A 14,740-nucleotide genomic window follows, 5' to 3' on the forward strand; every position below is an offset into this window, starting at 1 on the left:
TGGTATAAACCCGAACTCCGTTGTGCTTTTCATCAAGGGGCACCCGGACATGATATAGAAAATTTCTATCCACTCAAGTATGAGGTTCAGAAGCCGATGAAGAGTGGAATGGTGTCCTTTAAGGACTGTGCGCCTAACGTGAAAACAAATCCATTACCCGCCCATAGAAATTCTTCTGTTAATATGGTGGATGGTTGTCCTGTCGAGTTTAAGGTTTTTGATGTTCGTTTTATCCGGAGGTCCTTAGTGCAGATGCATAAGTACATTTTCTTGGTGAGTGATTATGAGTATGACCACGAGGGTTGTGTTGTTTGTAGTGTTAATTTAAGGGGTTGTGAAGTTGTGAAAAGGGACATCCAACGACTGATGGATGAAGGTATGGTTCAGATTGTTCAATCTCGTCATGTAGATGATGATGTAAATGTCATAGTGCCCATTTTCAAGCAGCCAGAGAGATTGGTAATTCAATACGACAGAAGCAACAGTAACAATGTCAGCAATAGACCAGTATCGTCATTGGTTATACAGTTAACGGGTCCAGTCCCGTATTCATCTAATAAAGTTGTTCCGTATCAGTATAATGCTACAATGATGAAGGATGGTCAAGAGGTCCCATTGCCTATGACCAGTTCTGTGGTGAGCATTGCTGACGTTACTAAGATTACCCGAAGTGGTCGTGTGTTTGGGCCGGTGTTCCCAAAGGATAAAGAGGAATCAGTTGTTAGTAAGAAGGTAGAAGTGCCTGTTGTGGATCCGATTAGTGCTTCAAAGGGTAAGTCTGGTGAATCCAGCGATGTGAAGGCTAATGATGATGATGAGGTACTTCGATTGATCAAGAGGAGTGAGTTTAATGTGGTGGAGCAGCTGCTCCAAACCCCCTCAAAGATCTCAGTGTTGTCTCTGCTCATGAACTTAGAAGTGCACAGAGAAGCACTGCAGAAGGTTCTCGAACAAGCTTTTGTGGAACGTGATGTTACAGTGGATCAGTTTGATTATATTGTAGCTAACATCACTTCCTGCAACAATCTCAACTTTTATGATGAAGAACTCCCTGAGGAGGGAAGAAATCATAACTTGGCTTTGCATTTCTCTATGAACCACAAAGATGATGCTTTATCGAATGTGCTTGTTGACACCGAGTCTTCATTGAATGTACTTCCGAAGTCAACATTGTCAAAGCTATCATATCAAGGAGTGCCTATGAGGTATAACGGTGTAATCGTCAAAGCTTTTGACGGTTCACGCAAAATAGTGATAGGTGAAGTGGACCTTCCGGTGAAGATAGGTCCGAGTGACTTCCAGATTACTTTTCAAGTAATGGATATCCACACGGCCTACAGTTGCTTGTTGGGAAGGCCATGGATCCATGAGGCGGGAGCTGTTACCTCACATTGCATCAGAAGCTCAAATTTGTGAAAAATGGAAAGCTTGTAATCGTTGGCGGGGAGAAGGCGCTGTTGGTTAGCCACCTGTCATCTTTCTCTTATGTTGAAGTTGAGGATGAGGTCGGAACTCTGTTCCAAGCCTTATCTATTGCTTCTGAAAAGAGAGTTGGGGCACCTATGTCCTCATTGAAGGATGCAAAGAAGATTGTAGAAGAAGGCAATGTTGATCAGTGGGGGCGCATGGTAGAGGTCTCTGACAACAAAGGCAGAACCGGTCTGGGTTTTCAGCAAGGTTCATCAACTGCAAGGTCTGAAGATATGATACTTAGCTTCCGTAGCGGAGGGTTCATTCATGGCAATGAACAACACTTAGTTGTTGTGCTAGAGGATGATGAAGAGGAAGACTGCACCAATTTTGTGACGCATGGAAAGGCTTGCAACAATTGGACTGCTGTTGATGTTCCTATTATTTTGCATCGATCTAAGTAATTGCTTTTATATGTCTTCAAAATCCTTCTCATATGCCTAAGGGAGAAGCGAACATTGTTTGGGCATTTTCAAATTGATCATTAATAAAATTAATTCTATTCATCCACATCTATGATGTTTGTTTTCACTTTTTGCTTTATTCTGAAAATGGTAATCACAAAAAACATAAATAAATAATATAATTGTCCATCTGCATAATATTTGGCCACAAATTCACTTCTCTAAAATCAAAATATCAAATCATTATGAAGGTTGGTTCCTAACCCCATTGAATACAATGATCCTTCTCCTTCTCCAAATTTTGAATTCCCTGTGTTTGAGGCCGAGGAGGAAAGTGAGTGATGAATTATCTCGTCTTCTTGAGCATGATGAAAAAGCCATTCAGCCATTCGAAGAGCAGATTGAGCTAGTCAACTTGGGTTCCGAGGATGAAGTGAAGGAAGTCAAGATTGGATCTCGACTTTGTCCAGATTGAGAGTATTCAGATGTGTTTGATAGGTCCTATCAAGACATGCCTAGGTTGGATTCTTAGATTGTGGAGCATAGATTGCCGTTTAAGCCAGAATGCCCGCCAGTCAAGCAAAAGTTGAGAAGAACGCATCCTGATATGGCTGTGAAGATCAAAGAAGAAGTGCATAAGCAGATTGACGCCGGTTTCCTTGTGACCGTTGAGTATCCGCAATGGGTGGCCAATATTGTGCTTGTGCTGAAGAAAGACGGAAAGGTCCGCATGTGTGTTGACTATAGAGATTTGAATAAAGCCAGTCCAAAATATGATTTCCCTTTGCCACACATTGATATGTTGGTGGACAATACTACTAAATTCAAAGTCTTTTCATTTATGGATGGATTTTCCGGATATAATCAGATCAAGATGACACCCAAAGATATGGAGAAGACCACATTCATTACACCTTAGGGAACATTTTGTTATAGAGTGATGCCTTTTGGTTTAAAGAATGCTGGTGCAACTTACCAAAGAGCAATGACTACTCTTTTTCATGATATGATGCATAAAGAGATTGAAGTTTATGTCGATGACATGATTGCCAAATAAATTAATAAAGAGGAACATGTTGAGCATTTGTTGAAGCTATTCCAGCGTTTGAGGAAGTATAAACTCCGCTTGAATCCCAATAAGTGTACTTCTGGTGTTCATTCTGGTAAGTTGTTGGGCTTTATTGTCACTGAGAAGGGTATTAAAGTTGATCCTGCCAAGGTCAAAGCAATACAAGAGATGCATGCGCCCAAAAATGAGAAGCAAGTCAGAGGGTTTCTCGGCCGCTTGAATTATATCTCAAGATTCATTTCACACATGACTGCCACATGTGCGCCTATATTCAAGCTTCTTGGGAAAGATCAGTCTTGTGATTGGACCGAAGACTGCCAGAAAGATTTTGATAGTATCAAGGAATATTTGCTTAAACCTCCGATTTTGTCTCCACCTGTTGAAGGAAGGCCATTGATCATGTATTTGACTGTGCTTGAAGATAGTATGAGTTATGTTCTAGGTCAGTAAGATGAGACTGGAAAGAAAAAATTTGCAATTTACTACCTCAGTAAGAAGTTCATCGACTGTGACACTCGGTATTCTATGCTTGAGAAGACTTGTTACACATTGGCTTGGGCTGCTAAGCATCTGCGTCAATATATGTTAAATCATACCACTTGGTTGATATCCAAAATGGATCCAATCAAGTATATTTTTGAGAAGCCTGCTTTAACTAGGAGAATTTCCCATTGGCAGATTGGCAGATGTTGTTATCAGAGTATGATATTGAATACCGATATCAGAAAGCGATTAAAGATAGTATCTTGGTTGACCCCTTGGCTCACCAACCAATTGAATATTACCAGTCAGTACAGTATGACTTTCCTGATGAAGAGATCTTGTACTTGAAAATGAAAGATTGTGATGAACCATTGCTTGAAGAAGGGCCACAACCTGGTTCTCGTTGGGGCATGGTATTTGATGGAGCTGTTAATCAATATGGAAATGGCATTGGGGCGGTGATTATTACTCCTCAAGGCACGCATTTTACGTTTACGGCTAGATTGACCTTCAAGTGTACAAACAACATGGCAGAGTATGAAGCTTGCATTATGGGGCCTGGAGAGGCCATTGATATCAGGATCAAGCATTTAGATGTCTTTGGAGATTCAACTTTGGTGGTGAATCAAATCAAAGGTGAATGGGAGACGAATCAACCTGGTTTGATACCATATAGAGATTATGTGAGGAGGATTTCAACTTTCTTTATAAAAGTTGAGTTTCATCATATCCCTCAAGATGAAAACCGGATGGCGGATGCTCTTGCAACATTGGCGTCAATGATCATAGTGAAGTATTGGAATGAGGTTCCCAACCTGACTGTAATGCGTCTTGATAGGCCAACTCATGTGTTTGTTGTTGAAGAGATCAGAGACGAGAAGCCATGGTATTATGACATCAAATGTTTCCTTCAAAGTCAGATTTACCCGTCTGGGGCATCCTTGAAAGATAAGAAGACTTTGAGAAGATTAGTCGACAATTTCTACTTGACTGGTGATATACTATACAAGAGAAACTTCGACATGGTTCTGCTCAAATGCGTGGATAGACACGAAGCATACTTGTTGATGACTGAAGTGCATGAAGGTTCCTTTGGTACTCATTCCAATGGACATGCAATGGCGAAGAAGATGTTGCGAGCAGATTACTATTGGCTGACAATGGAATTTGATAGTTGCAAGTTTGTGAAGAAATGCCACAAGTGTCAAATATATGCTGATAAGATTCATGTTCCTCCAACACTATTGAACGTTATTTCTTCCCCATGGCCCTTCTCCATATGGGGAATTGATATGATTGAGATGATTAAGCCCAAAGCTTCGAATGGACATCGTTTCATTTTGGTGGCAATTGACTACTTCACAAAATGGGTTGAAGCAACATCATATGTGAATGTAACCAAGCAAGTCGTTGTAAGGTTTATCAAGAATCAGATTATATGTCGCTATGGTGTGCCAAGTAAGATCATTACTGACAATGGATCGAACTTGAATAATAATATGGTGGAAGCTCTTTGCAAAGACTTCAAAATTGCACATCATAATTCTTCTCCCTATAGACCCAAGATGAATGGGGTTGCTGAAGCTACGAACAAAAACATCAAGAAGATTATTCAGAAGATGGTTGTCACATATAAGGATTGGCATTAGATGCTCCCATTTGCTTTGCACGGGTATCGAACATTCATCCGCACTTCAACAGGGGCAACCCCTTTCTCTCTTGTATGTGGTATAGAGACAGTACTTCCCGTAGAGGTTGAGATCCCTTCATTGTGTGTGCTCATGGAAGCTAAGTTGACTGAGGCTGAATGGTGTCAGACTAGGTTTGATCAGTTGAATTTAATTGAAGAGAAGAGATTAACTGCCATGTGTCATGGTCAATTATATCAGCAAAGAATGAAGAAAGCTTTTGATAAGAAGGTCAAGCCTCGCGTTTTAGAGAAGGTGACCTTGTGCTCAAGAAGATTTTATCTTTCAAACCAGATTCTAGAGGAAAACAGACTCCTAATTATGAAGGCCCATATGTTGTTAAGAGAGCCTTTTCAGGCGGTGCTTTGATTCTTACAACTATGGATGGTGAAGAGTTCACTTGTCCTGTGAACACAGATGCAGTCAAAAAATACTTCTCCTAAAAAAAAGAAAAGAACAGCTCGCTAAGTTGAAAACCCGAAAGGTCGGCTTAGGCAAAAATGAGCGTCTCGGTGGATTGAAAACCCGAAAGGGCGATCCAGGCCAAAGTTAGAGACATAAAACAGAAAGAACTTTCCTGATAAGTTGAGTACCCCACCTTGGGGAAACTTATGCAAAAATTAGGGATTATGGAAAGTAAATGCATTCTTCTGATCTTCCAGTATTGGGAAACTTTGAGCACAAGGGTTGACATCAATTCATCATCCCCGGTAGCGGCCGAAAGTACAACGGGCATCAATAGTTGGTAGAAGGATTAGTGGTCATTTTGTATTCAATGTAACCCTTTTCCATGTAAATTACCATTTTCAACCTTGTAAAAATATGTGGAGTCTTGTCATTTACAGACTACCATTCCATTAAATAAAGTTGAGCTTTTATCCAATTATTTTCACTCTTATTTATTTATGCCAAATAGTTTTAAATTTTATTGTGATCATTTTGAAATTTAAAATTTTAATCAAAATCATTTTTCTTAAATATATAAAAGCAAGAATTTTTCAAAGCAAATTTAAAAGAAATATCAACAGCATTTCAAAAGTAGCAAGTCTTCAGTGTGAAGCATTAAGGGTTCCCTAAGCAGTCAACCCTTCAGGCTTCCCAGCTAAGTTGGCTGATTCAGTACCCTGGAGAGTTGAGTTTGATCCTAGACAAAGTTTGTGTATTCATCAGCTGTTTTGGTCCTCAGTGGAGTATTTTGATTCCCTAGTAGATCACGTTGGTATCTCTATCAGTCGCCATCTGACTCGCTCCCAGTCAGAGTTTCCTCCTGGTTTCTGAGCAGTTATCTTGCATTTATCCTCTGTATGGTTGTCTCCCATTTAAACATGGTGTTGACCTAAAATTCCCCGCAGACTCGATAATGTTTCCTTTCCTCACCAGATCTCCTCCTTCCCCAGCTAGGGTTGAGCTTTTGGGATGTGGATTTATCTGTTCTCTGGTAGTTATTTCCCTTTTGTGGATGGACCGAGGATTGTACCGATGATTCAAATTTTGCGACACCCTTGTATCCTTTGCGATCGTTTTGTCAGCATAATCATTATATATATATATATATATATATATATATATATATATATATATATATATATGCATATGCACTCATGTAAGTTCATATTTGCATATTTGAATCATTCATATTTGTTGAATCATTGTTTGAGATTCTTATGCTCTGTTATGGTGGTATTTTATCCCCATACAAGTTCGGTGCCTGTCCTCTCTCAATTATAGAAGGTGTGCCCCTTAAGAAGAAAGACTTTAACCTTTCTCCTTTCCCCACTGAGTTATTTCCTCGTGGATGACTATTGTTTTAGTTTCCTCCCCAGTTGATTATCTGGATGGAACCACTCCCCTTGAGATATATCCTCATTGGGTTGAGTCTTGATTGACCGTTTCTTTCTAGCTCTTACCTAGATAGATGCTTTGAGTCTCCTAAGAGTTTATTGCCCCGTAACTGGTAATATTCTTCTTAGTTTGCAGTTTGTTACTTCTTGCCCAATACCCGACGAAAGTATCCCTGTTTTTCTCCTCAGTGGATTATTTTCCGAGAGTATATCCTTAATATGTTCATCCTAACCGGTGACGGATTTTCTCTTTCATGGTATTCTACCCAGTAAAAAGGTAGTTGTAATCCCTATTTTTATTTCTCAGAGAGTTAATCATTGATATGTTCATCCTAACCGATGACGGGTTTCCTTCTCTTTGCGGTCTTCTACCCAGTAACCGGTAGTTGTAAATCCTGCTTTTTTTATCCCTTTTGTAGAGTTTATCCTTGATATGTTCATACTAACCGATGACGGATATCCTCTCATGGTATTGTATCCAGTAACTGATAGATGTAATTCCTATTTTCTCTCCTCACAAGAGTCTATCCTTGATATGTTCATCTTAACCGATGACGATTTTTCTCTTTAATGGTATTCTATCCAGCATTCGATAGATGTAATCCCTACTTTTTGTTCAGTTGGTATATCCTTGATATGTTCATCCTAACCGATGACGGGTATCCTCATTGACATTCCCATGAAAGTTTATCCTTGATATGTTCATCCTAACCGATGACGAATTTTCTTCCCTGTTGAGTTTATCCTTGATATGTTTCCTAACCGATGACGGATACTCTCATCTTTGGTCTTCTACCCAGTAACTGGTAGCTGTAAATCCTACTTTCTGCAGTTTTCCCCCAACAAGGCTATTCTTACCCAGTAACCGGTAATGAATACTCCTTCCTGGTGGTTCCCAGTGAGTCATCCTTGATATGTTCATCCTAACAGATGATGGATGTCTTCTCTGTAAGATCTTTATTATCTCTTTACCCAATAACAGGAAGTGGATAATAGATTTCTGATCCTTCTGTGTTGAAGTTTATTTCTTACCCAGTTGAGTTGAGTGCGTATTTCCTTAGTGAAATCACTTTTCCTGCATGATTCGAGTACTTCAGTGTTATCCTGATCTACTCGCTTTCCTTGCAGATGTTTTATTTCCCTGGCTGAGTCTTTCCGTTTTGTATGGAATCCCTCTAGTCCCCCAACAGTTTTAAGTCGTAGCCTGTCCTACACATAACCTCATTTATTCCCCCTAGAGTCTCTGTCTCCCCAGTGAGTTTTCCTCATGGAATGCATTATACTCCTACGGATTGTCGGTCTCTCTGATTTCTTTTCCTCTATGGCAATATTTCCCCACATAGCATTAACTTTTACATTCATATCATATGCATCATGAGGTCTCTTAGGGACCAAAATTTGTTTTTATATGTTATTATTTAAGCCCATTCTACTGAGTCGAGCCGAAGATTTTAACCTTCACCTCCTCAGTTAGAATGTCCTTAAATAGGGGCAGCTGTGAGACCCCAATTTTGACACTAAGATCCCTCATGCAATTTCATCATAAGCACTAGCATTGGGATCATACCTTGGCATCCTCCTTACCCCTCTCTCATTGGGTTTATTTTGGGAGAGATCACCAAGCAGCATGTGATTGTATCATACTTGTATATTATCATTTTACTAACCAAAATACCAAAAATATGTCTTTGCATTTGTCTAACTCTTTTGTAGGCAGGGCATGATCACATTGAGTTATCAAGTTCATATCTAGGGTTTGAGGCCCTCATGACAAATAGCATAACCATGAATTGATCCAAGAATGGTTATAAGCATCATATATGAGTTCCATTGATTCCTACATGTTATATTGATCAAGTATTCTTCAAGAGTTTGGAGGTGATTTGCCTTGGAAACCCTAGTTTAACCGGGTATCCTAAGTAACTTCTCCAACAAGCCATCTCACCAATTGATCAAATTTCTTAAGGAACACTTCAAAATTCATCATCTTATGCATATATGATCTACCATGAGCCTAGAAAGTCAAGTTAATTGAAGGTTATCAAGTTGGTTGATGGTGGTTGGCCAGATGAATTCATCTAATCAAAACTGGGTCTCCCTAGATCCTATCTCCTACAATTTACACCATATGAAAATGATTCCAAGAGCAACGTTACTATAAATGACATTCCAAACAACTTTCATGTTGAGACCTAGAGCTATTTTTCTTGGAAAATCATTTTCTATGTTGAAACATTATAGGTCATTTTGTCTAAACCCTAATTTGAAAGCCAACTTCCCAAGGCCATAACTTTATCAATTTTTATGAGATGAAATACTTACAAGTTGCAAAATCAAATTCAAGGTGTCTACTTCAACTTTGATGTTTGGAGTGAGATCAAATTCAACTTTTAAGAGCATGTGATATGAGGATACATTATAGGCCATTTTTTACCTATACCATTGAACAAGTGATTTTTCCAAACTTCAAAAATGCATAACTCTATCATTCTAAATCCAAATTACATGAAATTGGTGACCATTTTGAAAGTCTTTGAAATAGATACAACTTTGGTGAAGACACTTTTCTCATTTGAAGCTCACATAAAAAGTTAAGCAAGGTGGAATATTGAGATATATGGCTTGACACTTAGAAAAATTTTCAACATGTTGAAATTTTCAAACTTCCATCTCCAAATTCACCATGATCCAAGCTCCAAATGGAAAAGTGTTCAACATCAAACTTGTTCCCCTTGATCCAAGCTTTCCAAAGAACCCAAGTTCATACATTTTAGATGGAGTTGTCTAGGGTTGCACATGGCTTTAACAGAGCTGGACCATTAGAGGAAATCAAATGTCCAAAACTCCATTTCACATTGCCTTGCCAATCAAGCATCATTTGAACTTCAGTACAGTTGCAATTAGATCAAAATGGATTGCTTCATGGGCATGTACACACCCATGCAAGCTTGTGCATCACATTGCCAACTTTAGCAAATTTGCAAGTGTGCAATTATCAATCCCTAATGCTATAAATATAGGCCCTTGGAGCTCAATTCAAACATACCTGGTGCGCCAGCTTTGCCCCCGAATTGAAACCCTCTCATTCTAAAGGAAAACCTGATAATTTTCAATCTGAAAATTGAGTTTGAATCTCAACTGTTTGGAGATTCAAGAACTCCAGAATCCAAAGCCTTGCACCATTGCTAACCACTCCCTACAAGCTTCTCAAGTGTGATCAGATCGTGTTTGAAGCAAGCAACCTCAATTTCTACACAACATTGAAGGTAATTTTCAGAAAACTTCAACTCTTAGATTCTCACTCAATTCTCATCAATTCTCCTGGATCTTTGGTTGTCTGAAGTCCTACCAATGTAGGCAAGAAGATTGAGTTGCTTAGAGGTCAAATCGAAGCAACTCAGTTGACACACCTCAAAATTCAACTTCTCATATCTTTCTATATATGTGGAGTTAGTTAAAATTGAGGTCAGATTCGTGCTATACACCATTTTTTCTTTCAGATCATGTCCTCCATTTTTATTTTGGTGACGGTTGAGGGTGGACCAGTTCGGTGAGGTCCATTGGAAAAGAAGACCGGAGCTCTGGCTCCGGTGGTACGTTGGCACGTCTCCCATCCACAGGATCCATTCAATTTGTTTTAATCTTAGGTGTTGGTTTTGATTACCACGCATGTGGTGTAACACCCTTCTAAAATACCCCAAATATTTAATTAAAATAACAACATATATCAATCAGAGTAATTATGCAGTTAAGGGTGTCACACAATCATTTCACACCATTCACCAAATAACTGTCATGCTCTTTTATTAAATCGAAACATAAAGTATTTGCACAATACGCAGCGGATAGAAATCAAATCAATCATGCAAAACATGTAACACATTACATGTAAAATTATTCAACAAGGTAAAACATCCCGTCCCGATGTTACATCTATCAGAGCATGACCCACTAAGGAGACTACACTAGACTCCAAGCACTAGCTTCTACTCAATCACGGCTCGTTACCTGAAAAATAGTTGTAAGGGTGAGTTCCTCAATCGATATAATAAGCATTATAAAATATCATGTCATGTTAAGTAATTCAACACATTAATCACCCTAATCATATCACACATTCAGTAACGGCACATCAACTCAAACATCATACTCAATATCAATACAACTCATACTCATACTCAATACCAACACAAACACACGTATAATATTGGAATACATCCATTCATATTATACGCCATACATACATTATGCAATGAGACTCCATGCATGCGGTACCGACTGTTCGTGAACATATAGTTCAACCTCACCGATCAAATCCAGATACGGCTACCAAGCCCACTAGTCCCACTCATTTGAGACCTAGTGACTCACTCACTAATTCCTCACCATGGGAATTAGCTACCACCCCAAGGGCTATGATATGCACGCTAATCACCTAGCATGCAAACATCAACAACAATCCACAATACTAACTCACTAATTCCTCACCATGGGAATTAGCTACCACCATAAAGGCCACAATATGCAAGCTAAATCACTTAGTCATGCAACATCAACAATCATCCACAATGGACATATGCTCACACTCTAAGCCATAAACAGTCCATTCATAATTTCATACATGATAGATACATTCACAACATTATGCATATCATCATACATCATCAACATATTCACCACATAATCATATCATGTCATACCACATAATCAATCACAGCATTAGCACACTCTACTAATACCTACACTACTCAAACAACGGGAAATGATCCCTACTCTATCATACATCAGCTAAATTATATTACTCAGCTGAACCACCAAAAACTGCACAACAACAGCACAGAAAAATCACAATCCTGCCCATACGCGTACTGCCTAGTCCCATACGCGTATGGCCCAATTCCTGGCCAAACCCATACGCGTATTGCCTATCTCATACGCGTATGCTACGCGTACCACCTCCCCATACGCGTACCAACAAAGACCAAACCACGTTCAAAACATCATTTTCCTCATCCGTACGCGTATTGCCTAGTGCCATACGCGTACCAGACCACCTCATACGCGTATTGCCTAGCGCCATACGCGTATGACCAAAAACCAGATTTCCAGATCTGCAATGGTGTTCTCTGCTACGAGATCTCCCAATCCCAACCTTCCACAGTCCAATTTTCACAATAATCGTTCATATCACCTAACACGAATCATACCCTATTCGATTTCGCAATTTCTAACATTTTTACATCTAATTCCTACGAATTCCCTTCCCTTCCATTATAATCCAATTTTCGTTCATCCAATATTTCACAATTTTCATCATGCATCGTTCTAATCAGGGACAAATCAATAGTCTATCACTACCCATTACATATTATCCCATAATACCCATTAATCGACGATAAACCCCCCTTACCTGAGTTAATCCGGCGAATCTTTAAGCTTCAAGCTTTTCTCTTCTCCAACCTTCTTCCTCTTGCTCTGTCTCTTTGCCCTTTTCCTCTTTTCAGCCGCTTCTCTGCTTTTCACGTAAAACCCTTTCTTTACCAAAAAAATGGACTCTTTTTCTTATTTCCAACTTATATATTTTCCAATAATTATTATTCCAATAATAATAATAATAATAATAATCCAATAATTCCAATTATTTAATTAAATTAATAAATATAATATTAACTTAAATTAAATAATTATCTTATTTTTTATCGGGGTGTTACAACTCTCCCCCACTAAAAGAGTTTTCGTCCTCGAAAACATACCTCAAGCGAAATAACTCTGGATAAGACTCCTTCATCTGACTCTCAAGTTCCCAAGTCACATTGCCACCTGCTGGTCCTCCCCAAGCTACCTTCACCAAGGCAATCTCTTTACCCCGCAACTGCTTCAACTCTCGATCCTCAATCCTCATAGGTGATGTTTCAACAGTCAGGTTATCTCTCACCTGGACATCATCTACTTGGACCACATGCGACGGATCATGAATGTACCTCCTCAACTGAGACACATGAAAAACCTCATGCAAATTCGCAAGTGACGGCGGTAAAGCGATACGATAGGCTACCTCTCCTATCCTCTCCAAAATCTGATAAGGACCAATAAATCGAGGTGTCAACTTCTTCGACTTCAAAGCTCGACCAACCCCAGTTATCGGAGTAACACGAAGAAACACATGGTCTCCCTCTTGAAACTCAAGTGACTTCCTCCTCTTGTCGTGATAACTCTTCTGACGACTCTGCGCAATCCTCATCTTCTCCTGAATCATCTTAATCTTTTCCGTAGTTTGTTGAACGATCTCCGGTCCAATCACAACACTCTCACCGGACTCATACCAACATAAAGGTGTCCGACATCTCCTACCATACAAAGCTTCAAACGGTGCCATACCAATGCTCGAATGAAAACTATTGTTGTAGGTAAACTCAATCAAAGGTAAATAACAATCCCAAGCACCTCCCTTTTCCAAAACACAAGCTCTCAAAAGATCCTCTAGTGACTGAATCGTCCTCTCAGTCTGACCATCAGTCTGCGGATGATATGCAGAGCTCAATCTCAGTTTAGTTCCCAAAGCCCTCTGCAAACCTTCCCAGAACTTCGATGTAAATCTAGGATCTCTGTCCGAAACAATACTCGACGGAATACCATGCAAACTTACAATCTTCTCAATATACAACTCAGCTAATCTCTCTAACGGATAATCCATTCTGATCGGAATGAAATGAGCCGATTTTGTCAGTCTGTCGACAATCACCCAAATAGCTTCAAAATTCTTAATTGTCCTCGGTAACCCAGAAACAAAATCCATACTGATACTATCCCACTTCCACTCTGGAATAGCCAACGGTTGCATTAGCCCAGACGGCTTCTGATGCTCAATCTTCGACTTCTGACAAGTCAAACAAGAATAAACAAAACTCGCAATTTCTCTTTTCATTCCCGGCCACCAAAATAACTTTTTCAAATCATGATACATCTTCGTAGCTCCAGGATGAATACTCAGGCCACTACGATGTCCTTCCTCAAGAATACTCTTCTTAAGTCCGGTAACATTCGGAATACACACCCGATTACCAAATTTCAAAACACCATTCTCATCAACTCTGAATTCACCACCTTGATCTTGATTCACTAAAGTCAACTTATCAACCAAAAGCACATCGGATTTCTGACCCTCTCTAATCTCATCCAGAATACCACTCGTTAACTTCAACATTCCCAATTTAACACTATTGTGAGTACTCTCACACACCAAACTCAAGTCTCTAAACTGCTCAATTAAATCCAATTCCTTAACCATTAACATAGACATATGCAATGATTTCCGACTCAATGCATCAGCCACTACGTTTGCTTTACCCAGATGGTAATTCAAACCAAAGTCATAATCCTTCAGAAACTCTAACCATCTCCTCTGTCTCATATTCAGCTCTTTCTGATCAAACAAATACTTTAAACTTTTATGGTCACTGAAAACCTCAAATCTTGACCCGTACAAGTAATGCCTCCATAACTTCAGAACAAATACCACAGCTGCCAACTCTAAATCGTGTGTCGGATAGTTCCTCTCATGAACCCTCAATTGTCTCGAAGCATAAGCTATAACCTGCTTGTTCTGCATCAACACACCACCCAAACCCAACAATGAAGCATCACAGTAAACCTCAAATAATTCTGACGGACTTGGTAATATCAGAATAGGAGCAGTAGTTAACCTTCTCTTTAACTCTTGGAAACCTTCTTCACATTTTGAGTCCCAAACAAACGCTTGCCCCTTTCTAGTCAACATCGTCAACG

The sequence above is a fragment of the Lathyrus oleraceus genome, chromosome 2 (assembly GCF_024323335.1).
Source record: "Lathyrus oleraceus cultivar Zhongwan6 chromosome 2, CAAS_Psat_ZW6_1.0, whole genome shotgun sequence".
Lineage (NCBI taxonomy): Eukaryota > Viridiplantae > Streptophyta > Magnoliopsida > Fabales > Fabaceae > Lathyrus > Lathyrus oleraceus.